The sequence below is a fragment of the Lethenteron reissneri genome, chromosome 51, assembly GCF_015708825.2.
Source record: "Lethenteron reissneri isolate LAM-NWPU_2019-01 chromosome 51, ASM1570882v1, whole genome shotgun sequence".
NCBI lineage: Eukaryota > Metazoa > Chordata > Hyperoartia > Petromyzontiformes > Petromyzontidae > Lethenteron > Lethenteron reissneri.
In genome coordinates this window covers 9,289,960-9,317,800 of record NC_083829.1, presented here as the reverse complement: position 1 = coordinate 9,317,800, position 27,841 = coordinate 9,289,960, and the positions used below count along the sequence as shown (strand labels likewise).

Below are 27,841 nucleotides of genomic sequence, written 5' to 3'. Positions count from 1 at the left end.
ACTCACCCACTCACCACACTGCAGGTTACAACAACTCACTCACCCACTCACTCACCCACTTACCCACCACTCACAACAACTCACTCACCCACTAAACCACTAACCCACTCACTCAGTCACTCACTCACCCACCCACTCACCCACTAACCCACTCACTCACCCACTCACCACACTGCAAGGTCACAACTCACTCACCCACTCGCCCACTCAGTCACTCGTCCACTCACCCACCACCCACCCACTCACCACACCACAGGTCACAACAACTCACTCACCCACCACCCACCCACCACTCACCACACCACAGGTCACAACAACTCACCCACACACCCACCCACTCACCATACCACAGGTCACAACAACTCACCCACACACCCACCCACTCACCACACTGCAGGTCACACCACTTCTCTTTCTGCCTCTCCCAACGCCCGCCCCCCCCCCCGGCACGGCTCAACTTTGAAATTCCCTCCCATCGTCTCTTTCCCCCCAAACTCCAACTAATAATAACCCCCCGCTCCATTCAAGAGACGTATCAACTCTCGTCTTACCCATCACAACATTCCTGAACAAGCGCTGCTTATTTTGCCCATCGCATCGCCGTCTCGCGTCTTCGGGGCCTGCGCTCAGCAACTCCTTCGATAATAATCGAGGTGGAGGGGGGTGGAGGGGTGTGGGGGAAATAAAAAAACCGGAGTGGATCGTAGTTTACTTGGGCCGTCCATTGCGCACAAAGCGAGCGCTCATTTGCATGCCCGTCGTGAAACCGCGAGAGTGCCCGCGGCTCCTACGCGCGGCTGGCGGAATGGGCAAGCGTAATGGGGCCACAATGAGCGACGCTGCAGAAGAAGAGGAGAGGGGGGCAGGAGTGTGAAGCGAGATGAAAACGCGCAAGCGGCACCGAGATTACAGGAGGAAACAACAACAACAAAAAGTAGAGCGTCGACGCAGCAGCCTTTAAAAAAAAAAAATGGAAAATCACGCCCGCGAGTTGACGCGTATCGGGGGCGATGGAAACTTGGTCGCAGCGCGCGAGGAATGCACGCGTCGAACGTAAACAGAATACCACAAAGTGTTCAATACCTAAGAATATGAATAGAAGAGGACGATGGAATGAAGCTCTTGAACGTGGCACGAAAATCAAATCGTCGCATAATTATGGTTGGTGGCGCACCGCACGAATGTTGCGAAACTCCCTTTCCGTTGGGCGTCGGTGAAGTGCCCTACCACGGCTCGCCAGGAGAAGGCGACACAGCAAAGTGCCAACTAATACTGGTGGGAACCTCCTGGTTACAGCAGCCCACAGGGGATTATTGTGTCCGTCGTGCAGGGAGGGGCTGGGTGGGGAAGGGAGGGTGGGGAGGGCTGGGTGGGGCAGGGTGAGGGGTGGAAGGGTGGGGCTGGGTGGGGAGGGGCTGCTCACCCCGTGGTGCCCTTATAAAACTCAACGTTTAACCTACTCACGCCAGCTTGTGCCCGCCCTCACAGTCGGCCATATTTGCGGAATACACCACGCCGCCGTTGACCCTGGCCATTGACCGAGCAACCCAACGTTCCTACCAGCTCCCTCCGCAGGAATGTGTTTCCGTCTGTCCCTTCTGCGTGGCATCGAGCGTTGCCCCCTCGCACGTGTGGGGGTTTCTCCGGGTGCTCGGGGGTTTCCACCCAACACGTAGTACCAACGTCGATTAATTGGCTGGAAACATCTTAATGCATAGAGGAACGCAGATGTTGGGCCACTATTGGTAGCGTTGGCTCCTCACCGCCTGTAGGCTGCTGCTGCTGCTTTCCGGCTTTGTGGTTCCTCGGTGATTGTGAGAGATGCAATTTGCATGAACGACGACGCTAACATACAGATAAAAATGAAAAGCATCATAAGTAATGGGAGCATTAAGGCAGCAAAACTAAATGTAATGGCTGTAAGATGACAATGTGTTGCCCCTTGAGAGCAAAATAACATATTACAGAGTGAGAGAAGCATAAAACGAGTGGAGAAATTGTACGCAGATTTCTACAGCAAAGAATATTCATATATACCCCACTAAACTAATTATTTGATTCAGGTGAGGAGCAGGCTGAATATGATTGTCTCCTGAGAAGGCAACCACTGCCATGATATCAACCAAAGCTTCTGAACTGCAAGAAAATTGTGAAGACGTTAAGAAAGCAAGATGCTAAGTTAGACAATGGAGCCAAATGACGGACGCACAAAGCATGCGCAACAATGAGTCCAGCCGGTTTTTTTGGGCTAGGCCACTCAAGTGGTGGTCTCATGCCAATAAGTATTGTCACTAACCCTCATCGCCACCCGACAAGATTGTCACGTTTACACAGATATTATTTGTACGTAACCTGGCCAATATATCGATCAAACATTCTGACCGACACAGCCTCCTCCCTCACTGGCGGCTTCAGAATTGCCGCGATTGAAATATAATTTAGAAGATCGACGCTTCACTTATTTATCCACGAAAAGCCATAACCGTGTCCGGTTACGTTTTTTTCAAGCAGGGTCCTGCCACAGTGAGGCTTTTCAAAAGGGCCCCCCCCCCCCTCCGTAGATAGAACTGCTTCACCCCGAGCTTTTAACGCTGGCATATTTGCATCTCCTTTGTGCCGCGTCGCCTTGTGGCGTTGTTCTCTGGTCCAACGCCGGTGAGACGAGGCCACGGAGAAGGACGCTGTGTCTCGTGTGTAGGCAAATGAGTTTCAAGGACAATGCATACTCTATCATCAAAGCACGTTTGCTGGCACGTTTTGCCGCAAGTACGTGTGGATATTGGTGACTTGAAACCTTGAAGTAGGTGTCTATTTTGATGTCTGTAATATCTTGTTAACACCTCCTATACACCTGTCAAACCCTTATCAAGTGCTGCCTACCTTGTTACAGATCAATTCAGAACTTATTGGTCACCCCGTGCACTTATAAATGTCAGCGTTCATCCTACAAAGTCACATCGCAACGGAGAAACATAACCAAATAGACAAACATTTTTGTTTTGCCCGTATTGAAACGGCTGTACGCCATATGGACCTGAAAACTCAATTTCCCTGTGCAAGGTTACGGGGTAAACCGTATGGGTTGACAGGTGTGCCTGCCTATATTGTTGGTGTAAAGGCTATTCTGTGTTCAGCCATTGAATGAGTCACACGTGTAGGAGGAAACCGCTGTACCTGGAGGAAACCCACACATACGAGTGGCCAACACTCTACCCCCATACAGATGGAAACAAATGAAAATCAGTCCAATTGCTGTACTGCCTTCTCCTGGCAAGCCAGGGAATGGCACCTCTAAAGTAAAAAGTTTTTTTATTTGACCAGGTAAGGCCCACCGAGCTTTATAGTTCTTTTTCAGAAGCGACCTGGCCACAAATTATAGCTCAACGAAGTGAACATTTAACGTTATCATGCGGACATTTACAGCAGCCAAATACTCTAAACGCATGTTTCTGAATGTGGAGGACCCGGAGAAAAATCCACGCCACCACGGGGAAAAAAATGCAAACTCCAAAGATACAGCAGGCGTCAGGGTCTGGATTGAAACCCACGATCTCCTGCATACCGGGCAAGGTGGCTAACATCTCGCCACAACGGCACAACCGAAAAAAAAAATGATTGATGGGACGTAACTGGGAAGAGCGACTGGAGTGCTGTACGCATGTCTGGGGAGATTATTGACATCGGACCGGGACCAAATATTGAAGTGAAGTAGTGCGGGCAGGTTGGAGTGCTTTTTGGAAAATATGATTTGAGAGTGAAATGTAACATGCCACCAATGTGCTAAAAAGGGGACTTTTTGTCGTTGTAAATGAGTGCTTACTAAACTGTCATGACTTATATTCTTTGGGTCTTTCGGTAAAGCCACATAGATAGAATTAGAAAATAACAAAAAAATATCACGACGTTTCGATTGCAACACAAGCAATCGTCATCAGGTGAAAAAAATCTTGCGGGAGAGCTGCTGATGCATGACTTGTGGATTTGAAATGCTGATAATTGATGAAAAGAACGTGGAACTAAAGCTGAAAAGTGCACAGAGCCGTCGAGAGACGTAGTCCGTAAATTATACCGAGAGACACGAGGAACGCGCGCGTATCCGGAGAGCAAACACAAACCAGACGTCGTAGTGGCTGTTGAGCGTGGCAAGGAGAGACGGTTACTGCGGGAGAGGTCGATGACCGACAGACACAAGCCTCACGGTGGAGTGGTAGCCAGGGGAGGGAACTCATCCTAAAGGTACGGAGCACAGGAAGGGAGACGGAGCGATGGGATTAGCTCACGTGCGGCAGCGCGATGGACTGTGGTGACATCGCGTGAAAGTGGGGAGTGCCAACGACCTGTGGGAGACATTCACCAACATTGGTTTGAACACGGTTGACGATGACGACGACGACGACGACGACGATGATGATGAATAAACAAATGGCATAGTTCACAAACATCCTGCATCGGGTTAACATTTAAAACCAGTGCTATCAATTGGACCCAAGTTCAATCAGCAACAGCTGCATCAGGAAAGCACTTCGCTAGACAATGACATGCCCCACTTCGACGGACGACCTTCAACCCAACAGACCTAAAAAAAACTACCAGAGTCTAGGGCCCAGGGTGGCTCTGTGCGTGCCGACTGCATGACGCAGCCACCGCAGACTCATCTGCATGAGAAACCCATCCACGGCTTGGAGAGGCCAAGTATAGATCAAGTAGCAGCACACCCATCTCAACATACGAAGGTGCCAAAATATATGCGTGTCACAAGCAAGCATACATGAGCAACGGATTGGCTGTTGTTGGGAATGGCCAAAGCTTTGGGTCAAGTAACAAACGAGGAAGCTTCCACCCTGTCTACTGATGCTAATTTAAAGGTGCCACGGCCTCTCGTACACATATATAGACCTCCACGGAAATTTGAGAGCCATTAGTTGGCCACCCAGATATAGGAACTCCTCCACCCTCTCAATAATCCCTTCATAAATCGTACGATGCGCAGGGGGATAGAAAGTTCATTGGCGTCGCGCATCCCGACAAATGCTCGGTTGAATGATAAAAAAATTAATCCTTTATATGCGTGGCGGCTAGAGTCCTCTCGTCCTCTGGCTTGAGATGGCTGCCACCTATGGGTCAGATGATTGCCTGCCACCATTAAGCAATTGGTAATTAAATATAATTTTTTTTTTACCTAAAGTGTTAAATTTTGGAAAAATGTTTTCACGAAAATAAATTGTCACGCACAACGAGTCTGTGTGCAAAATGTCAGCTCGATTGGATCACGGGAAGTGGGTTAAAAAACGACCGAAAGATTTGCACGGTCGTAAGCAAGCAAGCAAGTGAACTTAATATAAAGGATTTTAAAAAAGAAGCCGACGATGATTGCCCCCCCCACACATTCAGGGGTCAACAGCGATGACCCCCACAAAAAAACTGGGCTAAAAGAGACCCACGTGCCGAGACTTGCGTGAGAAGTGTGGTAACGACAAATGGCGAGGGACATGGCAGATAGGGAGGGAGGCAGGGGAAGTGTGCACAGAAGCAGTTGAAGTTTAGTTTGAAGTTTATCTCGACGAAACCAGGCTAGAACCCAAGAAGCCGGGGACGGGTCTTTTGTGAGAGTGACATGGGGCATCAGTCTGCCAATGAGGGAAGGTGCATTGAAAAATGTTGATACTCCGACTGATGCTCCTACTGTTGTGGAGTGACTCATGCAGCCAGCTATGGCTGCAGAGTTTGGTAGTACATGTTGTTAACGTCGTTTATTGTGAAAATTCGGTCACAGTTCCTATGACCTGCACTGTTTCATTGCTTTTATGGCTTTATTTTGGTGATTTTCAAAAAGTTTTTTGGTTTGGCCATGTTTGTTTGTTGTAGTACAGAGTTAAGACTTAAGACTGATGGCCTTAATCTAAGTTGTCTTGTGGTTGTTGTTGTTTGACTTGCATCCCACTGGGATTTTTGCACACAGCGTTGGCGTACGGTGATTTTTCTGCTATATTTGGCTGTCTTTTCTTGATTTTTTTGTTTGCACATAGTCAATTTAAGATGTTTGCTTGTTCATGTTTTTGTTTTTTGTTTGTTGCGATTGCACCCGATTCAAGAGCCGAATGGCTCACAGCGCTATACCTAATAAATGAACTTTGAACTTTGAGGGGGGCGGGCAATGCTTGCTATGTACAATCCCAATTGAGTAATCCGTATGAGTACTAGACCCTGCTGCTGCGTCATCTCGTGCGTGGAGACACACACACACACACAGGGGAGAGAGTTTGCGTGTACACCACGAGACGCTCAGCAGGCCCACGAAGTTTGTTTACTGAATCGTCTCTGACTTGCAGCGCTTGTTGACGCAACGGATAAAGCGAAACTACAAGGCACATGTTTTTTTTGACGTGACAAAATAACGGCGGATTTTAGTGACATTTCACATTACGTAAAACAAACGCCCGTTCACACAAAATGAGAAAAAATAACAACCTTGCATCATTGGTAAGAAATACGTGAACCATGTTGTCAAACGAGCACGCTTTGGTGCGAGTGACGCCTGCCTGTGGTACAAACGTAAAATGATGTAAGCGTGGAACGTAAAACGTTGCAAATTAAACACAGTGCAACATCTGTAAGTCTGCCAGGAACAGCCTAAGTCACGAAATTTGACCGAATTTGTAGAATTTGGAATATTAAGCTTTGAAACTATAAACTATTTTTTATTTTACTAGGTAAGGCCCACCGAGCTATATCGCTGTTTTTAAAAAGCGACCTGGCCACAAACGAGAGCTCAACAAAGTGGCTCATCATTGTGTGGAAATTTATAGCAGCCAAATACTCCAAACGCACGCCGGTTCTAAATGTGGGGGAACAAACCGGAGGACCCGGAGAAAAATCCACGCGACCAACGGGGAGAGCATGTAAAGTCCAAATATACATGTGTCCCACGGGATGTTGGCTATCAACAACAAGGCAACTCCTATGACTAATTGGGAATGGGACGCAAGCGTAGGATTGATCACCCTGTCGCTGGCCACCTTTGGGGAGGGTGTATCGTGTGAAAGGCCGAAACACTCTAGGAACCTAACGATGCGCTCCCCAAATTTCACCAGGCTCGCTGTTCATGAACTCTTGGAAGTGCTTGCACAAAGGATAGTAGCATCTCATCCTGTGTTTTTGGAATCTGTCAAGAGTCGGGATCGAACCCACGACCTCCTGCATACCGGGCGAGGTAGTTAACATCTCCTAGCCACCCTGACTTAGAGGCAATTCAGCCTGCAAAGAGTTCAATGTCACAATGCTTGTTAGACATGCTCCTTCCTTGTGGCCATTGTGCAAAGGGGCAGGGGTGGAATACGACGATGATGATGGCATTTTCGTAAATATCATAATACAATGTAATGATTGCTTTCCACGTTGTGTAAAGACGTGCGCACAAGAGAATGCGAACAATGCTGGAGTGTGGACGTCTTGACCAAAACGACCCCATCTTTTTTGGGGGGTTCTTCTCTCACCTCTGTAAAAGGATCCTCTTCTATAATGGTGGCCGCACGATGGTACCGACTGAACTCACTCGGAGACAGAAGGTCACGACGTGCGCGGGAAATCTACGCACCGTCGTCAGGAAATGGTTGGGGAAGTTGGACTCGGAATGGTGAGAGGTAAAATATGAGAATACATGAATTAAATTTCGATTTGAAGCTTTCGTGACTGCAGGGATTCATCTTATTGGTTCTTTCGGTAAAGTCACGTAGAATGGAAATAATAAAATAATAAAAATTAAACATAATAAAATAATTCTCACGACGTTTCGGCCACAACGCAAGCAGCCGTCCTCAGGTGGAGAACAGGTCTGTCAGAGACTGTCTTCTCGACAGACCTGTTCTCCACCTGAGGACATGAGGACGGCTGCTTGCGTTGTGGCCGAAGCGTCATGAGAATTATGTTACGTTTTATTTTTATTATTTTAATATTTCCATTCTACGTGACTTTACCGAAAGAACCAAGAAGATGAATACATGGATTACGCTGACATTTCTTTCATCGTAATAATTTACAGCCCTCTGTAAGTCCACTGCTGAATAAAAACCCGTGATATTTGACCACGCTGGTCGCATAGCATGGGAGGAGGGTGAAGGCGTGGGTGGGTGGGTGGGAGGCGGGGCAGCCGGTTCAGGTATCGCTCGCCACTGATGTTAGCCGTGGCCGGAATCCAAATTCGGATACTCTAGCTTCAAAGTGCAGTGTGCTAAACCCTGCACCACCGCTCCGCCCACATGAAATGCCAATCTACCCATGGTTCATACCACGTGGAACCCGCGGGTTAAAACCGGGGGCATCAATAAAGGCTTAAGAATGGCGAACACGAATACGTACGATTCACAACCCGTTTCTTTCGGGTTAAATCGTGTAGAATTCATGCGAAGTGGAGCTTTGCTCCGTCCACCACTTGACACAGACAGGCGAGTTGCCATGTGGACAAATGCGCCGATTGTTCTTTCGGGAAAAGAGCAAGAAAATTTGTCAATGTTGTACGACGCTTCGCCGGTGACTACAATCGACATCATCAAGTATCAGCGAGAGCTGGAGCGTGGTGGTGGTGGGTGGTGGTGGTGGGTGGTGGTGTCTATGCACATGGCCAGTAATCCAGCACTTGAGAAATTCCCTTCCCGGGTGGGCGTTGAGGAGGTGCCTGTTTCTCTGGCTCGCCAGGGGAACGCAGCGCAGCAAATGTGCGGACTCCACCTGTTCCATCTGGAGGGGATGTTATTGCCCCCTTTACCCGCGTGGGTTTTCCCAGGGTGCTCCAGTTTCCTCCCACATGCAGACACCCATTAATTGGTCAATGACACCTTAATATATAGAGAGGACTGCAGAGCTTGGGAAATCGTCGCCGCCCTTCCTGCTCGTCTGTGGTTCCTCCTTGCTCCTGCGAGACGTTCTCTCGCCACAAGAGCCTACGCACAAATGTGTCTATGTATGTGTCGACTCAGCCTCAAATAGGTACCCGGTGCGGTGTGTAAACATCGCCACCAGGGAGACAAAGGCGGTCGGGCATGGTGCTGGCCACCCACCCGTTTGTGTGCCGTGCCGGCCTTTATAGGTGCTCGCTAACAGCACTTGCCCCAACAAGTTTGTTCAGGCTATACGGGGGATCTTTGTTGATTGTGTGCGAACGCTTACCGTTGCCCGGCTATGAGAGTTGAAGATACGATGTTTGGAGTCGAATGGATGAGCAGCTTCCACAGGACACAGATTGTGTAGCAGCAGCCTGAGACAAAAAAACGAAATGTAAATTTAAAAACCCACTAGAATTTTTTTTTTAAAACTAACAACTACCAGAGCACGTCGCTTCTCGAGAGGACAGAAATGGTTCTGGAAAGATTCATCATCGATTTTCGGAGGTGCAACTGCCTTGCCGATGCTGGCTGTAACGACCAGCGAAACATCGAACTCGATTGTTAAATGTGTGCGGATGGCTCTCCAACAAACACATCGGTGTGCTAAAGCAAGAATAAATCGCCCACGACAACCTTCTTTGCTGAATGTGTCGGGCGGAGGAGGGTGCACAACACACATTTGCGCTCACGCGATCACGCCCACAAATCAAACGCGAATCACACTGGTCGCTAAAGTCTACGCGTTAAAGATCCGAAAGCAATCATTTACAGCAACTTTTTTTGTCAACGCACTGCACGATGAATGCTCTCCTTACGCGCCGCGCCATCTGTCATCAAGCCATTATTTTAGTATACTTCACCACACCGGTCAATGCGGGATCAGTGAATAAATTGCCAGGCATCATTTCGCCAGGCAAACGGGAGAAAGGTTTAGGGAGCCCTACGTCAGTTTTCAAAGGATTGGTCCCGCGCTGACGATCTACGCTTTATCTGCTCTGGTGCAGGCACAGGACATTCCAAATAAGATTCGCATTTAGCATCTGTCAGTCCTAAGATAACATCAAGTACTTCGGCAATTGTCTTTGTACAGGAGTGCCTCGGAGGGACTGGGAAACGGCAAACCTACGGGAATGAATGTGACACACGTGAGCGCACCTTACAATCTTATTGTTACCTTGGTCGCAAAAAGCCAACGGACAAATTCGAATTAACAATGATCGGTGCACGGCCTGATTGGATAAGATGTGGCGCTGCACTTTTTGTGCCTTTACGGCAACTGGAAGATGCCCGCTTCACGGATACGGATGGCTGGCGAGCGTCCGGTGAGGGTCCGGGGGCTGTACGGCAGAGGTCGCACCAGGGTACCCGATACCCGTACCCTACCCGATACCCGGCTACCCGTACCCGGCTGGGTACGGGTACCCGTTTGCGACCCTGGTGCGGCCGGGTACGGGTAGGCCGTGAGTCACTGGTGAGTAACCGTTTGTTACTCATTTCCCAACGTCTTGTCTCTTCTCACAATTCAAGTTCCTAGAATCAACCCACCCGCGCCTGCAACATGGCTTCATCCCAGAGGTCGCAATCAGGTACCCGATACCATGTACCCTAGGGTACGGGTACCCGTTTGCGACTCTGGTGCGGCCGGGTACGGGTACGGGTACGGGATCAAAACCCGTTTGCGACCTCTGCTGTCCGGAGAGCTGGCGAGGGGGCCAAGTTTAGTGTCGGTGAGGGTGAGGCGAACGCATACCTCGCACCTGGTGTCAAGTGAGCATGGCGAGTGTTCGGCGAGCTTTAAACGAGTGTCAAGCCAGCGGCGTCTAGCGAGTCGTGTCCCGGGTCGAGTGCCGAGGGGATTACGCCAGTGGAGGAAGGGGCAGGGTTGGAGTATGATGATGATGATGATGGCCTTTTTGGAATTGAAATATAACAATGTAATCTAAGTGGTGTCGAGTATATGCTTGTATTAAGATGTGTGCACAAGAGGTTACAGCAACAATGGAGGGCAGAGGAGCGAACGCTCGCAACAACGATCGGAGTGCCGGGCGGATAAAACACCGCAAGTTGGCACAGTAGGGGGTACAGCTGGTGCATCTACCAGTCATCTCAGTCAGCCAAACCATGGCACCAGCTGGGTCTGTCCCGAGACCTCCTGTCAGCGAGCCTTCGACACTTCACGTGGCCTCAAAGTGCACCTGGCCTGGCACAAGCGCCATGGTGACGGCACCGTCACTTAGTGGCGAATGGCGGGTAATGGTCTTGGCACAAGAGGTTAAAACTGGAATGTGGATGTCTCAACAAAACAGCGATTGCTGTGGTGGGGAAAAAAACCCCTTCACTCTCGTAGACGGGCTTGTGGACACGGGGCGGTCAAGTGGGAATGTATTACTTAACGCTGGACGGTGCGTCACCTTCATGCTTCCTGATTCGCGACAAGGACCGTTACACCATTGGAACCTCATTTGCCAGTAAAAATATGATAATTGGTTTTTTACCCTTCTATCTGGCAACAAAACTGACACCTTGTTTTTACAAGGAGTCATGTTTGCATAGACCACAATACCTGCAGTCATAATGCAAACAAAAAACATAACTCTGATAATATGCACTGTCCTTGAAGTTGATTGGTCCACACCCGAGACAGCTTTCCTTAGAGCAGAGTCTCACATGGGTTGGACCAGATGACGCCAAAAGGCGCACAACTCAAAGACAAGGCACCATTAGAGTATGAAAGGACCGTTACGCCAACGAACATTGCCGCAACGGTGCGCATGGAGAAAAATTGGGCTATTGCATTGGCAGCGGTGTGCAGGTACGAACGTGTTACGGTCTCGCCTCAAACGCACGTGCGGTTTCCCTAGTCGACGGGAGAGGGTCCTTTGATGCTATCAGTGTATTTAGAGACTTGCGATGTCATTACAAGCATGAATGTACTTCGGGGGAAGAGGTTAAATGTGCGAATAAATTATTTCATGAAATGCAATGCGGTTCCTTTGTGCCGAGTGATTATTCATTTGCCGCGACAGACATGCCAACGTGAGTATTTTGCAAGATAACCGAATGTGTAATACTTAAATATGGCATCGTGCGTGCATATCCTCCCGACTGTGTTTAATATTTTGTCGTTAAGCCAAGTCATATTAAGCACGGAGTATTAATTAACTTCCGTCGGTTGGGCTATAAAGAGACGGCCTAAAGACCACAGCTTATTAGCTCTTGCTGGATAAGCGTGCGGTTGGGATAGATGTTGGTTAAGTTGCAATTTTCGTTGCATCAGCACGCTCGCCGTTAAGCCGGCGCGGTATTTGTGTTTGCGGATTAGCATGCTCCAAGCTCGTTGCTTATCCGTATCATTTTAAGGCGAGTTCACCAGCCAGTTATTTCGAGGTCAAATCTGTTGTGTTGCTTTCAAATAAATGAACTTGAAACCTGTTGTATTCCTGCCCATTGGAGAGAGCCAGCATAATTTGACGCTGCCTTCCAGCGTAAATTCTTTTTTGCATTATTTTTAAACACCGCTGCACAACTAATAACCAAGGTTGGTTAAGGGTCGAGCCCTCCAGAGCGCCTTCTGCCAGAGGCAACTGTTGCAGAGACCACTTCACACTCTGGAAGCAAATTCAAAAATGATTTGCACGACACAAATCCTAATAAGAGGGTTTTTCCCCCTTTTTTCTGCCAACAAAACTGAAACCATTTTACGAGGATCCATGTTACTGCATTAACCACAATACTTGCATTCAAAATGCAAACAAAAACACACTATGATAATATATGCATTGTCTTTGAAACTGATTGGTCCACACCAAAGGGACGGCTTTCTTTTGAGCCTCGACCCAATTGGTGCTCGAACAGAGGACGCCAAAAGGCGTACAGCTCAAAGACAATGCTGCACTATCAAAGTAATGAGGGCTCGGAGAGAGCATCTACATCATTAGACCTCCTTTGCCAGTACCACAATATAATAATAGGGGTTTTCCCCTTTTTTCTGGCAACAAAACTGAAACCTTTATACAAGGATTCATGTCTGCATTAACCACAATACTTGCAGTCAAAATGCAAACAAAAAGACACTATGATAATATGTGCATTGTCCTTGAAACTGATTGGTCCACACCAAGGGGCAGCTTTGTTTGCATTTTGACTGCAAGTATTGTGGTTAACGCAGACATGAATCCTTGTAAAAAGATTTCAATTTTGTTGCCAGAAAAAAGGGGAAAACCCCTATTATATTTTGGTACTGGCAAAGGAGGTCTAATGATGTAGATACAAATCCTCTTTAGTGGTACACTCCACTGCCCCCCCCTACACAACTGTCTGGCTCAACCACCTCAATGGAAGTATTCTAGCTCCTGCTCTGCATCAACATCGGCCGTACGAAGCAGACGACTTCTCTCGACCAAGCGGATGAGTTACTATGAAGGTTGCACGACTGTACACTTACTACAAATGTTGCACGACGGTACAAACTTGCAGCCCCAAGGGATTCCGAGCGCAAGTGAAAATTGAGCCTTCGCACAAGACGATCATCGAGGAGGATGGCATCACGGACGGAAAAATCTTGCCGACCACGAGTCCAACCGGGGTTTGCAAGGCCTTCTGCGACTCGGCCGCAAAGCACTAGCGTGTACGGCAAGGCAGGCGTCAACGAACCACGATTTATACACCACTACCGTGGCGCTTCGTAGGTTAAGCTTGCGCATCGCACCCGTGTCCATTGTTTGGGCCTAGTTTGCATCTTGCATGAAAGCCACGCTATGAACTTTTATATCTGCGCAGCAAAATACTAATTTGTTAAGTTTCTAATCGAAAAAGGTCATACTATCGCTGCAGATTATTATTTTAGCAACAGCTATTATTTTCTTATAAATTGACGAGAGCCAGGCCTCCAAACACCTACTACTCCCACCCCACACACTTCCAATGAACTCCACGTTTCAGTCTCTGGAACTGTAATTTCTTGTGTCCTTGAAATCCAGCCGATGCAAGGTCTAACAGCCGTGGAAAGGCCTTCACTTCGTCCATTAATCACGCGTCATGTCCACTACGTGACACTTCATTAACGGTGGCCGGATGACAAATAGCAGAGGGCCTTGGCTCTGCCACCCTCATGCCTCCTCAACCCCCCCGGGATTGGCCGTCGGTTCGCGTGGCGGCGTTGCAAAGTTCACCCTTGCGAACTTCGCCTTACGCACGCACCCTCACCGCCGCCCGTCCACCCGGTGACGTTACTTGGGGCTTGAGGTGGCACCATTACACGGTTCTTGACGCGAGTTACGCGAGCGAACCGGCCGTGACCCCGCCGGCCCCAACGTAGCCTTGCGCGCGGGGAACACACCGCCAAGAGGGTTTGAGACGGACGGCCAACGGGCGAGACCCGGCGGATTGAACGGAAAGCCGGGGTAGGAAGCACGCCGGAGGGGACGGTCACCTTGGCGATGAGAATCGGCGTCACGCGGCGGAGGTGGACTGTGGCGTCCGCGAGAGGATGGCAACGGCACGGGGAGGCATTCATCTGGCAGGGCACGGACCGTGGCTGATGATGGTGATGAAGATGAGTGTCTGACGGGTCCACAGGTGCCAGGGCAAAGGTGCCTGTGATGGGGATAAATTACGAGCTTGTCGGCTTGGGTCGCTGTACAAGAGGAACCCGCGGGTTTCTACATCAGCGCGGCAGTCGTCTTTTCAAATTGCTCGCCCGACTTGTGAGACCCTGCGGACTCGTTCGATTCGCCGCACGATCGTCCTCGATACACGCGGTATGGCAATCTAGGCGATGGATGTTCTCGGCTCACGGGGCTTCGTTTTCAAGGCCACGCCGATGATCATCCCGCTGCAGCTCAACGTACAACACTGCACCGGTGGCGCCATGATGTTGGGCCAGGGGGTTGCTAAGAGAGGCGATCTGTTCCACTTGTTGCTAAGCAACGGTCGTGAAGCCTCCCCCCCCTCTTAAAATTGAATTCGGATTACTGTATTTAATACGGCGTTAAAAGGCAACCATGTCGCTGTTACACCAAACACAAGTTTGGCCCCAACGTGAGCCGAGTAGCTCGCGACAGAGACATCATCTCAAGTCGCAGGGCTCGCATTGGCGCCGGATTGAGCTGGCACGACAACGCAATGATTGGAAAAGAAGTTACTCCAACGCCTTGTGACGCATCGGAAGAAGAGCTGCGAGCGCACACAGCGGTGGCACCAGACGGTGGCCCCTACACCACCCCTCGCCACACGCGGTGGTCAGAAGTTTGAGGCGATGGTTCCTGGGCGAGTGGCGGGTGGTGAGTGGCGAGCCGTTAGTGAGCGAGTGGTGAGAGGTGAGTGATGGGCGGTGGGTGATTCGTTGCGTGGGGAGTGGTTCGTGGTGGTGAGTGGTTGGTGGCTGCGAGTGGTGACTTGTGCCTCGTGATAAGTGACTGGTTCGTGGTGGTGACCGGTGGTTAGTGGCTGGTAGTTCCTGGTGAGTCATTAGTGAGCGAGTGGTGAGAGATGAGTGATGGGTGGATAGTGATTCGTTGCGTGGTGAGTGGTGGTGAATGGTGATTCATGGCGAGCGGGTGGACGAGCGGATGGACGAGCGCGTGGACGAGCGGATTGGCGAGCGTGTGGGTGAGCGGACGGACGAGCGGGTGGACGAGCGGGTGGGCGAGCGGACGGGCGAGCGCGTGGGCAAGCAATTCACGGCCAGCGATGTAGGGTTCGTGGCGAGTGGTGAGCGGCCAACCTGGGCACCGCGCCACGGAGGTAACCCGACCCCGGGGGGGGGGGGGGTGGAGGCCTCGCCCGGCCTCGCCAAACATGGCCCGGAACCGAGGCCGTGCTCCCGTTATGGCCCAGGAATGCAGCGGCCTCCCTTGCCTGTCCCCCCCCCCCCCCCGTTATTTAAAGCTACACGAGACTCTGGAGTCTAAACGTGGCCTCCTTGCTCTGCGCCGCGGGGGAATGTTGGGAGGAAAATTAAAAACAAAAAGGAGAAATCATCGCGTCGCCCAGAGAGAGATACAAAAGGGCGAGTGAGCGAGCGAGCGAGGTGGCCACACGAACACAAAAATGTGGCGAGAAATGCACCACCACCATCATCACACCATCATCATCACCACATTACTAACGCGACCAGCAACACCACCATCATCACCATCACCACCACCATCATCATCACACCATCATCATCACCACCACCATCATCACCACATTACTAATGCGACCAGCACAACCACCATCATCACCATCATCATCACCACCATCACCACCACCATCATCACCACCATCACCACCACCATCATCAACATCACCACCATCATCATCACCACCACCACCATCATCACCATCACCATCACCACCACCATCACCACCACCATCATCATCACCACCATCATCACCACCACATTACTAACGCGACCAGCACAACCACCATCATCACCATCATCATCACCACCATCACCACCACCATCATCACCACCATCACCACCACCATCATCAACATCACCACCATCATCATCACCACCACCACCATCATCATCACCACCACCACCATCACCACCATCATCATCACCATCATCACCACCACATTACTAACGCCACACGCACACAAAAATGGGGCGAGAAATCCCTGCTGCGGTTTGCAACAATGACCCCCCGCCCCCAACAGCTCTCTTCGCTTGGAGGTGGTGGGGGGGGGTCATCCCGGCTCACCTTCCATCGGTCCTCACGCTGACATCATCATCACGAGGATCAACCATCACGAGCATCACAACCACCGCCACCACCAATTTACATGACGAGCATCACCAACCTTGCCGTGTCGCGTCGGTGACATCAACATCACCACGAGTTACATCACTGCTACCACCATTGCACCATCATTATCATCACATTACTGGCATCATCACCACATTATTAACAAGACCACCATCATCACATCACCACCATCACCACATTACTAACAAGACCATCATCATTATCACCACACCACTATCATCATCACATTACTAACAAGACCACAATCACCATCATCACACCACCATCACCACACGACCATCACCACCACCACCATAACCACCACATTACTAACAAGACCACCATCACCACACCACTATCATCATCACGACCACATGACTAACACGACCATCACCACCATCATCATCACCATCTCCACCACATTACTAAAGCGACCACCACCATCATCACCACACCACCACCATCATCACCACACCACCACCATCATCATCACCACCACCACATTACTAACGCGACCACCACCATCACCACCACATTACTAACACGACCACCACCACCACCATCACATTACTAACACGACCACCACCACCATCACCACCACATTGCTAACACGACCATCACTACCACCACCACTACCACCACCATAATCACATAACCCACATCACCACCACCACCATCATCATCACCATCATCACCACACCACCACATTACTAACGCGACCACCATCACCACCATCACCATCATCACTATCCCCACCACCATCATCACCATCACCACCATCACCACCATCATTACCACCATCACCACCATCATCACCACCATCATCACCATCATCATCACCATCACCACCATCACCACCACCATCATCACCACCACCATCACCACCACCATCACCACTATCACCATCATCACCCCACCATCATCATCATCACCATCACCATCATCACCACCACCATCATCACCATCATCATCACCATCACCACCATCACCACCACCATCACCATCATCACCACCACCATCATCATCATCACCACCACCATCATCATCACCACCATCACCACCATCACCACCACCATCACCACCACCATCACCATCACCACCACCACCATCACCACCGTCACCACCACCACCGTCACCACCACCACCATCACCACCACCACCGTCACCACCACCACCATCATCACCACCACCATCATCACCACCACCACCATCATCACCACCACCACCATCATCACCACCACCATCACTACCACCATCACCACCACCACCATCACCACTACCACCATCACCACCACCATCACCACCATCACCACCACCATCGTCACCATCACCACCACCATCACCACCACCATCACCACCACCACCTCCATCACCACCATCACCACCACCATCACCACCATCATCACCACCACCACCATCACCACCACCACCATCATCACCTCCATCACCACCATCACCACCACCATGGTCACCATCACCACCACCACCATCACTACCACCATCACCACCACCATCACCACCATCACCACCATCACCACCACCATCATCACCACCATCATCACCTCCATCACCACCATCACTACCACCATCACCACCACCACCATCACCACCATCGTCACCATCGTCACCACCACCACCATCACCACCACCATCACCACCACCATCACCACCACCACCATCACCACCATCATCACCACCATCACCACCACCACCACCGTCACCACCATCGTCACCACCATCACCACCACCACCATCATCACCATCACCACCACCATCACCACCACCGTCACCTCGCTACCATCGCGAACGCCGCCGCCGCCGCAGAGGCCGCCACCGCCGCCGGCTCCGCTCACCAGCCGCGTGACGTCACCGCCAACAAAACACCACCAAGACCACTCACTCATTCACTCTCTCATTCACTCACTCATTCACTCACTCATTCACTCTCTCATTCACTCTCTCATTCACTCTCTCATTCACTCTCTCATTCACTCTCTCATTCACTCTCGACTCATTCACTCACTCATTCACTCATTCCTCACGACTTATTCACTCACTCACTCCTCCATCGCGTTCATTCACTCATTCACTCACGATTCATTCCTCATTCTTCACGACTCATTCACTCCCTCACCACTCACCTCCCTCCCTACTCACCTCCCTCACCACTCACCTCACTACTCACCTCACTCCCTCACCACTCACCTCACTCCCTCACCACTCACCTCACCACTCACCTCACCACTCACCTCACTCCCTCACCACTCACCTCACCACTCACCTCACCACTCACCTCACTCCCTCACCACTCACCTCACTCCCTCCCTCACCACTCACCTCACTCACCACTCACCTCCCTCCCTTACCACTCACCTCACCACTCCCTCACCACTCACCTCACTCACTCACCACTCACCTCACTCACTCCCTCACCACTCACTCACTCACTCCCTCACCACTCACCTCACTCCCTCACCACTCACCTCACTCCCTCGCCACTCACCTCCCTCACCACTCACCACTCACCACTCACCTCACTCACCTCACCACTCACCTCACTCACTCCTCACCACTCACCTCACTCCTCACCACTCACCTCACTCACTCCCTCACCACTCACCTCACTCCCTCACCACTCACCTCACCACTCACCTCACTCACTCACCACTCACCTCACTCCCTCGCCACTCACCTCACCACTCACCTCACTCACTCACCACTCACCTCACTCCCTCACCACTCACCTCACCACTCACCTCACTCACTCACCACTCACCTCACTCCCTCGCCACTCACCTCACCACTAACCTCCCTCACTACTCACCTCACTCCCTCCCTCACCACTCACCACTCACCTCACTCACCACTCACCACTCCCTCACCACTCACCTCACTCACTCCTCACCACTCACCTCACTCACTCCCTCACCTCACTCACTCCCTCACCACTCACCTCCCTCACCACTCACCACTCACCTCACTCACTCCCCTCACCACTCACCTCACTCACTCCTCACTACTCACCTCACTCACTCCCTCACCTCACTCACTCCCTCACCACTCACCTCACTCACTCCTCACTACTCACCTCACTCACTCCCTCACCACTCACCTCACTCCCTCACCACTCACCTCACTCACTCACCTCACTCCCTCACCACTCACCTCACCACTCACCTCACTCACTCACCACTCACCTCACGCCCTCGCCACTCACCTCCCTCACCACTCACCACTCACCTCACTCACTCCCCTCACCACTCACCTCACTCCTCACCACTCACCTCACTCACTCCCTCACCACTCACCTCACTCCCTCACCACTCACCTCACTCACTCACCACTCACCTCACTCCCTCGCCACTCACCTCACCACTAACCTCCCTCACTACTCACCTCACTCCCTCCCTCACCACTCACCACTCACCTCACTCACCACTCACCTCACCACTCCCTCACCACTCACCTCACTCACTCCTCACCACTCACCTCACTCACTCCCTCACCTCACTCACTCCCTCACCACTCACCTCACTCCCTCACCACTCCCTCCCCTCACCACTCACCTCACTCCCTCACCACTCACCTCACTCACTCCTCACTACTCACCTCACTCACTCCTCACCACTCACCTCACTCACTCCCTCACCACTCACCTCACTCACTCCCTTACCACTCACCTCACTCACTCCTCACCACTCACCTCACTCACTCCCTCACCACTCACCTCACTCCCTCACCACTCACCTCACTCCCTCACCACTCACCTCACTCCCTCACCACTCACCTCACTCACTCCCTCACCTCACTCCCTCACCACTCACCTCACTCACTCACCTCACTCCCACACCACTCACCTCACTCCCTCACCACTCACCTCACTCCCTCACCTCACTCCCTCACCACTCACCTCACTCCCTCACCACTCACCTCACCCCCTCACCACTCCCTCACCACTTCCTCACCACTTCCTCACCACTCACCTCACTCCCTCACCACTCACCTCCCTCCTTCACCACTCACCTCCCTCCCTCACCACTCACCTTCCTCACCACTCACCTCACCACTCACCTCACCAATCACCTCACTCCGACCCCTCACTCACTCACCACTCACCTCACTCACTCCCTCACCACTCACCTCACTCCCTCACCACTCACCTCCCTCCCTCACCAATCACCTCACTCACTCCCTCACCACTCACCTCACCACTCACCTCACCCCCTCACCACTCACCTCACTCCCTCACCACTCACCTCACTCCCTCACCACTCACCACTCACCTCACTCCCTCACCACTCACCTCACTCCCTCACCTCACTCCCTCACCACTCACCTCACCACTCACCTCACCACTCACCTCCCTCCCTCACCACTCACCTCACTCCCTCACCACTCACCTCACTCCCTCACCACTCACCTCACTCCCTCACCACTCACCACTCACCTCACTCCCTCACCACTCACCTCACTCCCTCACCTCACCAATCACCTCACCACTCACCTCACTCCCTCACCACTCACCTCACTCCCTCACCACTCACCTCACCAATCACCTCACCACTCACCTCACTCCCTCACCACTCACCTCACTCCCTCACCTCACCACTCACCTCACCACTCACCTCACTCCCTCACCACTCACCTCACTCACTCCCCTCACCACTCACCTCACTCACTCCTCACCACTCACCTCACTCACTCCCTCACCACTCACCTCACTCCCTCACCACTCACCTCACCACTCACCTCACTCACTCACCACTCACCTCACTCCCTCGCCACTCACCTCACCACTAACCTCCCTCACTACTCACCTCACTCCCTCCCTCACCACTCACCACTCACCTCACTCACCACTCACCTCACCACTCCCTCACCACTCACCTCACTCACTCCTCACCACTCACCTCACTCACTCCCTCACCACTCACCTCACTCCCTCACCACTCACCTCCCTCACCACTCACCACTCACCTCACTCACTCCCCTCACCACTCACCTCACTCACTCCCTCACCACTCACCTCCCTCACCACTCACCACTCACCTCACTCACTCCCCTCACCACTCACCTCACTCACTCCCTCACCACTCACCTCACTCACTCCCTCACCACTCACCTCACTCACTCCTCACTACTCACCTCACTCACTCCCTCACCACTCACCTCACTCACTCCCTCACCACTCACCTCACTCCCTCACCACTCACCTCACCACTCACCTCACTCACTCACCACTCACCTCACTCCCTCGCCACTCACCTCCCTCACCACTCACCACTCACCTCACTCACTCCCCTCACCACTCACCTCACTCACTCCTCACCACTCACCTCACTCCTCACCACTCACCTCACTCACTCCCTCACCACTCACCTCACTCCCTCACCACTCACCTCACTCACTCACCACTCACCTCACTCCCTCGCCACTCACCTCCCTCACCACTCACCACTCACCTCACTCACTCCCCTCACCACTCACCTCACTCACTCCTCACCACTCACCTCACTCCTCACCACTCACCTCACTCACTCCCTCACCACTCACCTCACTCCCTCACCACTCACCTCACTCACTCACCACTCACCTCACTCCCTCGCCACTCACCTCACCACTAACCTCCCTCACTACTCACCTCACTCCCTCCCTCACCACTCACCACTCACCTCACTCACCACTCACCTCACCACTCCCTCACCACTCACCTCACTCACTCCTCACCACTCACCTCACTCACTCCCTCACCTCACTCACTCCCTCACCACTCACCTCACTCCCTCACCACTCACCACTCACCTCACTCACTCCCCTCACCACTCACCTCACTCACTCCCTCACCACTCACCTCACTCACTCCTCACTACTCACCTCACTCACTCCTCACCACTCACCTCACTCACTCCCTCACCACTCACCTCACTCACTCCCTTACCACTCACCTCACTCACTCCTCACCACTCACCTCACTCACTCCCTCACCACCCACCTCACTCACTCCCTCACCACTCACCTCACTCCCTCACCACTCACCTCACTCCCTCACCACTCACCTCACTCCCTCACCACTCACCTCACTCCCTCACCACTCACCTCACTCACTCCCTCACCACTCACCTCACTCCCTCACCACTCACTCCTCACCACTCACCTCACTCCCTCACCACTCACCTCACTCCCTCACCACTCACCTCACTCCCTCACCACTCACCTCACTCCCTCACCACTCACCTCACTCCCTCACCACTCACCTCACCACTCACCTCACTCCCTCACCACTCCCTCACCACTTCCTCACCACTTCCTCACCACTCACCTCACTCCCTCACCACTCACCTCCCTCCTTCACCACTCACCTCCCTCCCTCACCACTCACCTTCCTCACCACTCACCTCACCACTCACCTCACCAATCACCTCACTCCGACCCCTCACTCACTCACCACTCACCTCACTCACTCCCTCACCACTCACCTCACTCCCTCACCACTCACCTCCCTCCCTCACCAATCACCTCACTCACTCCCTCACCACTCACCTCACCACTCACCTCACCCCCTCACCACTCACCTCACTCCCTCACCACTCACCTCACTCCCTCACCACTCACCACTCACCTCACTCCCTCACCACTCACCTCACTCCCTCACCTCACTCCCTCACCACTCACCTCACCACTCACCTCACCACTCACCTCCCTCCCTCACCACTCACCTCACTCCCTCACCACTCACCTCACTCCCTCACCACTCACCTCACCACTCACCTCACTCCCTCACCACTCACCTCACTCCCTCACCTCACCAATCACCTCACCACTCACCTCACTCCCTCACCACTCACCTCACCTCACTCCCTCACCACTCACCTCACCAATCACCTCACCACTCACCTCACTCCCTCACCACTCACCTCACTCCCTCACCACTCATCTCACTCCCTCACCTCACCAATCACCTCACCACTCACCTCACTCCCTCACCACTCACCTCACCTCACTCCCTCACCACTCACCTCACCACTCACCTCACCACTCACCTCACTCCCTCACCACTCACCTCACTCCCTCACCACTCACCTCACTCCCTCACCACTCACCTCACTCCCTCACCTCACCAATCACCTCACCACTCACCTCACTCCCTCACCACTCACCTCACTCCCTCACCTCACTCCCTCACCACTCACCTCACTCCCTCACCACTCACCTCACCACTCACCTCACCACTCACCTCACTCCCTCACCACTCACTCACCACTCACCTCACTCCCTCACCACTCACCTCACTCCCTCACCTCACCAATCACCTCACCACTCACCTCACTCCCTCACCACTCACCTCACTCCCTCACCTCACCAATCACCTCACCACTCACCTCACTCCCTCACCACTCACCTCACTCCCTCACCTCACTCCCTCACCACTCACCTCACTCCCTCACCACTCACCTCACTCCCTCACCACTCACCTCACCACTCACCTCACCACTCACCTCACTCCCTCACCACTCACTCACCACTCACCTCACCACTCACCTCACTCCCTCACCACTCACCTCACCACTCACCTCACCACCTCACCACTCACCTCACTCCCTCACCACTCACTCACCACTCACCTCCAACTCTTCGCAGCGTGACGCCAACTCCGCTTGCAACTCAAACCCTCGACTCTCCCCTGACTCTCTCCTCACCCCCTCCCCACCACCTCGACACAAACTAAACAAAAACTAAAATCGCATCCCTCCCGCAAACAGCAGCGACCACAACAACTGTGGCAGGACCCTCTTTGAAAGAGGCTTGAGGACTTTGCCGGGGTAAAACAAACGCGACGATGATGATGATGATAAACTTTACACTCTCTTAGACATCCCACTAAACTTCACTCGATTCACTCAACCGAACTCCTCGTTCCCCCACTAACCACACTCCAAACCTCTCCCCCTCACGCTGCCTGCATCTCTCTCTCGTCTCGTCTCCCCCCTCAGCAACTCCTCGGCACTCCGCTCTCACCGCTCTCACCTCTCTCGGCCGCTCCCCGCTCTCCGCGGACAGCATCCGAGGCACGGCGACTGCTGAAGCCTCTTCAGAGCCACCAGTGGTCGCGCCCGGCCACACAACTCGTCTGGAAAGCAACACCCCCCTCCCAGCGGCACAGGTGGTAGCGCCCAACAAGACCACTTCACCCCCCTCCCAGCGACACAGGTGGTAGCGCCCGGCAACACAACTCATCAGTAAAGCAACACCCCCCTACCAGCGGCACAGGTGGTAGCGCCCGGCAACACAACTCATCAGTAAAGCAACACCCCCCTACCAGCGGCACAGGTGGTAGCGCCCGGCAACACAACTCGTCAGTGAAGCAACACCCCCCTACCAGCGGCACAGATGGTAGCGCCCGGCAACACAACTCATCAGTAAACCAACACCCCCCTCCCAGCGGCACAGATGGTAGCGCCCAACAAGACCACTTCACCCCTCTCCCAGCGGCACAGGTGGTAGCGCCCGGCAACACAACTCATCAGTAAAGCAACACCCCTCTACCAGCGGCACAGATGGTAGCGCCCAGAAATAATCCATCACCCCTCTCCCAGCGACACAGGTGGTAGCGCCTAGAAATGCAACCTCCCCCCCCACTCCCAGCGACACAGGTGGTAGCTCCCAACAATACAACTCCAGCAGCAACCCATCACCCCCCTCCCAGCGACACAGGTGGTAGCGCCTAGAAATACAACTCCACCAATAACACTTCACCCCTCTCCCAGCGACACAGGTGGTAGCGCCCGGCAACACAGAATCAACATATGTATTTATGCTGGAGGAATGCAATGAGTTACGAAGCTATTTTTCACATATTTCCAGGAGTTTTCACACAACTCCACCAGCAAACCGCCCCCCTCCCAGCGACGCAGATGGTAGCGCCCAGAAAAACGTCATCAGCTAACCCCCTTCTCCCAGCAACACAGATGGTAGCACCCTCCTCCCCCCCCACTCTTTGCGACGCAGGTGGTAGCGCCCAACAGTAGCAAGCGTACCAGCTCGCATCACCCCCCACCCCACCCCATCTCACCTGAAACTTGGGATGGTCGATTCCGAGATTGGGGGGGGGGAATTGATCCTGAAATTGGAATCGACTTCGTGTCGCGTCTCAAACAGAATCGATCTCTGGAATCGATTCCCCGACCCAAATCTGAAATCTCTGTCATCACCAGCCACGATACGCTGCTGGGTGAAGCCCCCACCCCAGTCATTATTCTTGAATCAGAATATTTATTTGTACTGGAGGAGGAATCCGATAAGCTCCAAAGCTCTTTTTCACAGATGTCCAGTAGGGACGGGTAAGGGGCCGTCCATAAATGACGTCACGCGATTTTGGACGATTTTTGACCCCCCCCCCTCCTCAAATATGACGTCACAAAGCTCTGACCCCCCCCACCCAAAAAACATAAAACATGCTTTAAATCTCGATTTAAAGCTTTTGTGACTGCAGGGATTCATATGCTTGGTTCTTTCGGTAAAGTCACGTAGAAGGGAAATAATAAAAGTACAATTTAAAAAAAAAATACATTTAAAACAAAAAGAAAAAAGTGGTGTTTTTTTCTTAATATTAAGAAAAAACCGCCACTTTTTTCAAATGTTCTTGCTGTGGTTTTCACACCTGATGATGATTGCTTGTGTTGCAGTCGAAACGTCGTGAGAATTTAATTGTTTTCTTTTTATTATTTCCCTTCTACGTGACTTTACCGAAAGAACCAAGAATATGCTTTAAATCGATTTAAACTATTGTCATTGTAGTGCGTATTTAATGTGCCGCTGCACTGATGTTGTAGGAGAAAACATTTATTAAAGTCTATTTAATTAAGAAGAACGTGTTGTCTATATTTATTTAAAGTTGCGCATTTTGATGTGACGTCACGTTTCTCACCGACCCCCCCCCCTCTCGTCACACATCGTCACAAATGTCTGACCCCCTCCCCAGGTCACAGTTCCTATGATCAATGTTACATTGCTATAATGGCTTTATTTTGGTGATTTCGACAAGTTTTTTGGTTTGGCCATGTTTGTTTGTTGTAGTACGGAGTTCGACTGATGGCCTGAATCTAAGTTGTCTTGTGGTTGTTGTTGTTGTTTGACTTGCATCCCACTGGGATTTTTGCACAGAGCGTTGGTGTACGGTGCTTTTTTCTGGAAGACTTTGCAGTTTTTTCCTGGATTTTTCTGTTTGCGTATAGTCACTTTAAGATGTTTTCTTGTTCATGTTTAAGTTTTTTGTTGCGGATGCACCCGATTCAAGAGGGCTATACCAAATAAACTGAAACTTAAAGGTGCGTGACGTCATTTATGGACGGCCCCTAAGACCGTGACCACAACAAACATACCGATACAACGACACCGTCCCCATCCTACCAGGCAAAACCCACCGAGGCATTCACTTATTTTTCCGAATCGGCCTGGCCATGACGCGTGCTGCCCGTGTCCACTCACGACTGGAGCTCACATGATGTCTCTAACCTGCCAATCCACGTGCTCCTCCATTGACCCGCAAATTGTGGGTATCACAGAACTACTTCTGAGGTCACTTGGGAGCGTCCCCGTGGGCCCACCCACCGCTGACATCGGCGTCGACATAACGCGAGGCTACAAATTGATTTTAACCCAAAACTAAACGTGATGTTACGGCGCGTGCCGTGTCGTTACTGGCGGCCGGGCTGAAACCCATCAACCTGCAGCAGAGGTCGCAAACGGGTTTTGATTCATCTTCTTGGTTCTTTCGGTAAAGTCACGTAGAAGGGAAGTAATAAAATAATAAAAATAAAACATAATAAAATAATTCTCACGACGTTTCGGCCACTACGCAAGCAGCCGTCCTCAGGTGGAAGACCAGGTCTGTCGGGAAGACAGCGTCCTGAATGACAAGCCCCAGGCTTGGAGCGACTATTTAAGCTGGGATGGAGGGGCGAAGAGTGCCTTGACAAAATAATTTGCATATCAAGAGGAATTTAGCATATTTATAGGAAATGATTCCTTACCCGTACCCATATCCGGCCGCACCAGGGTCGCAAACGGGTACCGGGTATCCGGTAGGGTACGGGTATCGGGTAGGGTACGGGTATCGGGTACCCGATTGCGACCTCTGACCTGCAGTTCTTGCCCGTATTGAAACGGCTGTACGCTGTATGGACCTGAAAACTCAATTTCCCCTGTATAAGAATCCGGGGTAAACC

General features: G+C 52.0%; 1 protein-coding gene across 10 annotated transcripts in view; it reads right to left on the bottom strand.

Annotated features, from left to right (window-relative positions):
- Nucleotides 1-24,751, bottom strand: part of DAG1 (dystroglycan 1) — a 32,375-nt gene extending 7,624 nt beyond the window's left edge. Inside the window, exons 1-4 of one of the 10 annotated variants that reach the window (XM_061572656.1) lie at nt 24,642-24,751; nt 14,311-14,474; nt 9,163-9,250; nt 4,116-4,230 (exon numbers count right to left, since the gene is read on the bottom strand). The gene's annotated coding sequence lies outside the window, so the exon portion shown is untranslated. Of the gene's footprint in view, nt 1-551; nt 637-4,115; nt 4,231-7,493; nt 7,513-9,162; nt 9,251-14,310; nt 14,475-18,406; nt 18,434-24,238; nt 24,593-24,641 lie in introns of those variants that run through there. The other 9 variants (XM_061572655.1, XM_061572654.1, XM_061572653.1 and 6 more) reach the window with 9 other exon arrangements.
- Nucleotides 24,752-27,841: the final 3,090 nt, after the last annotated feature.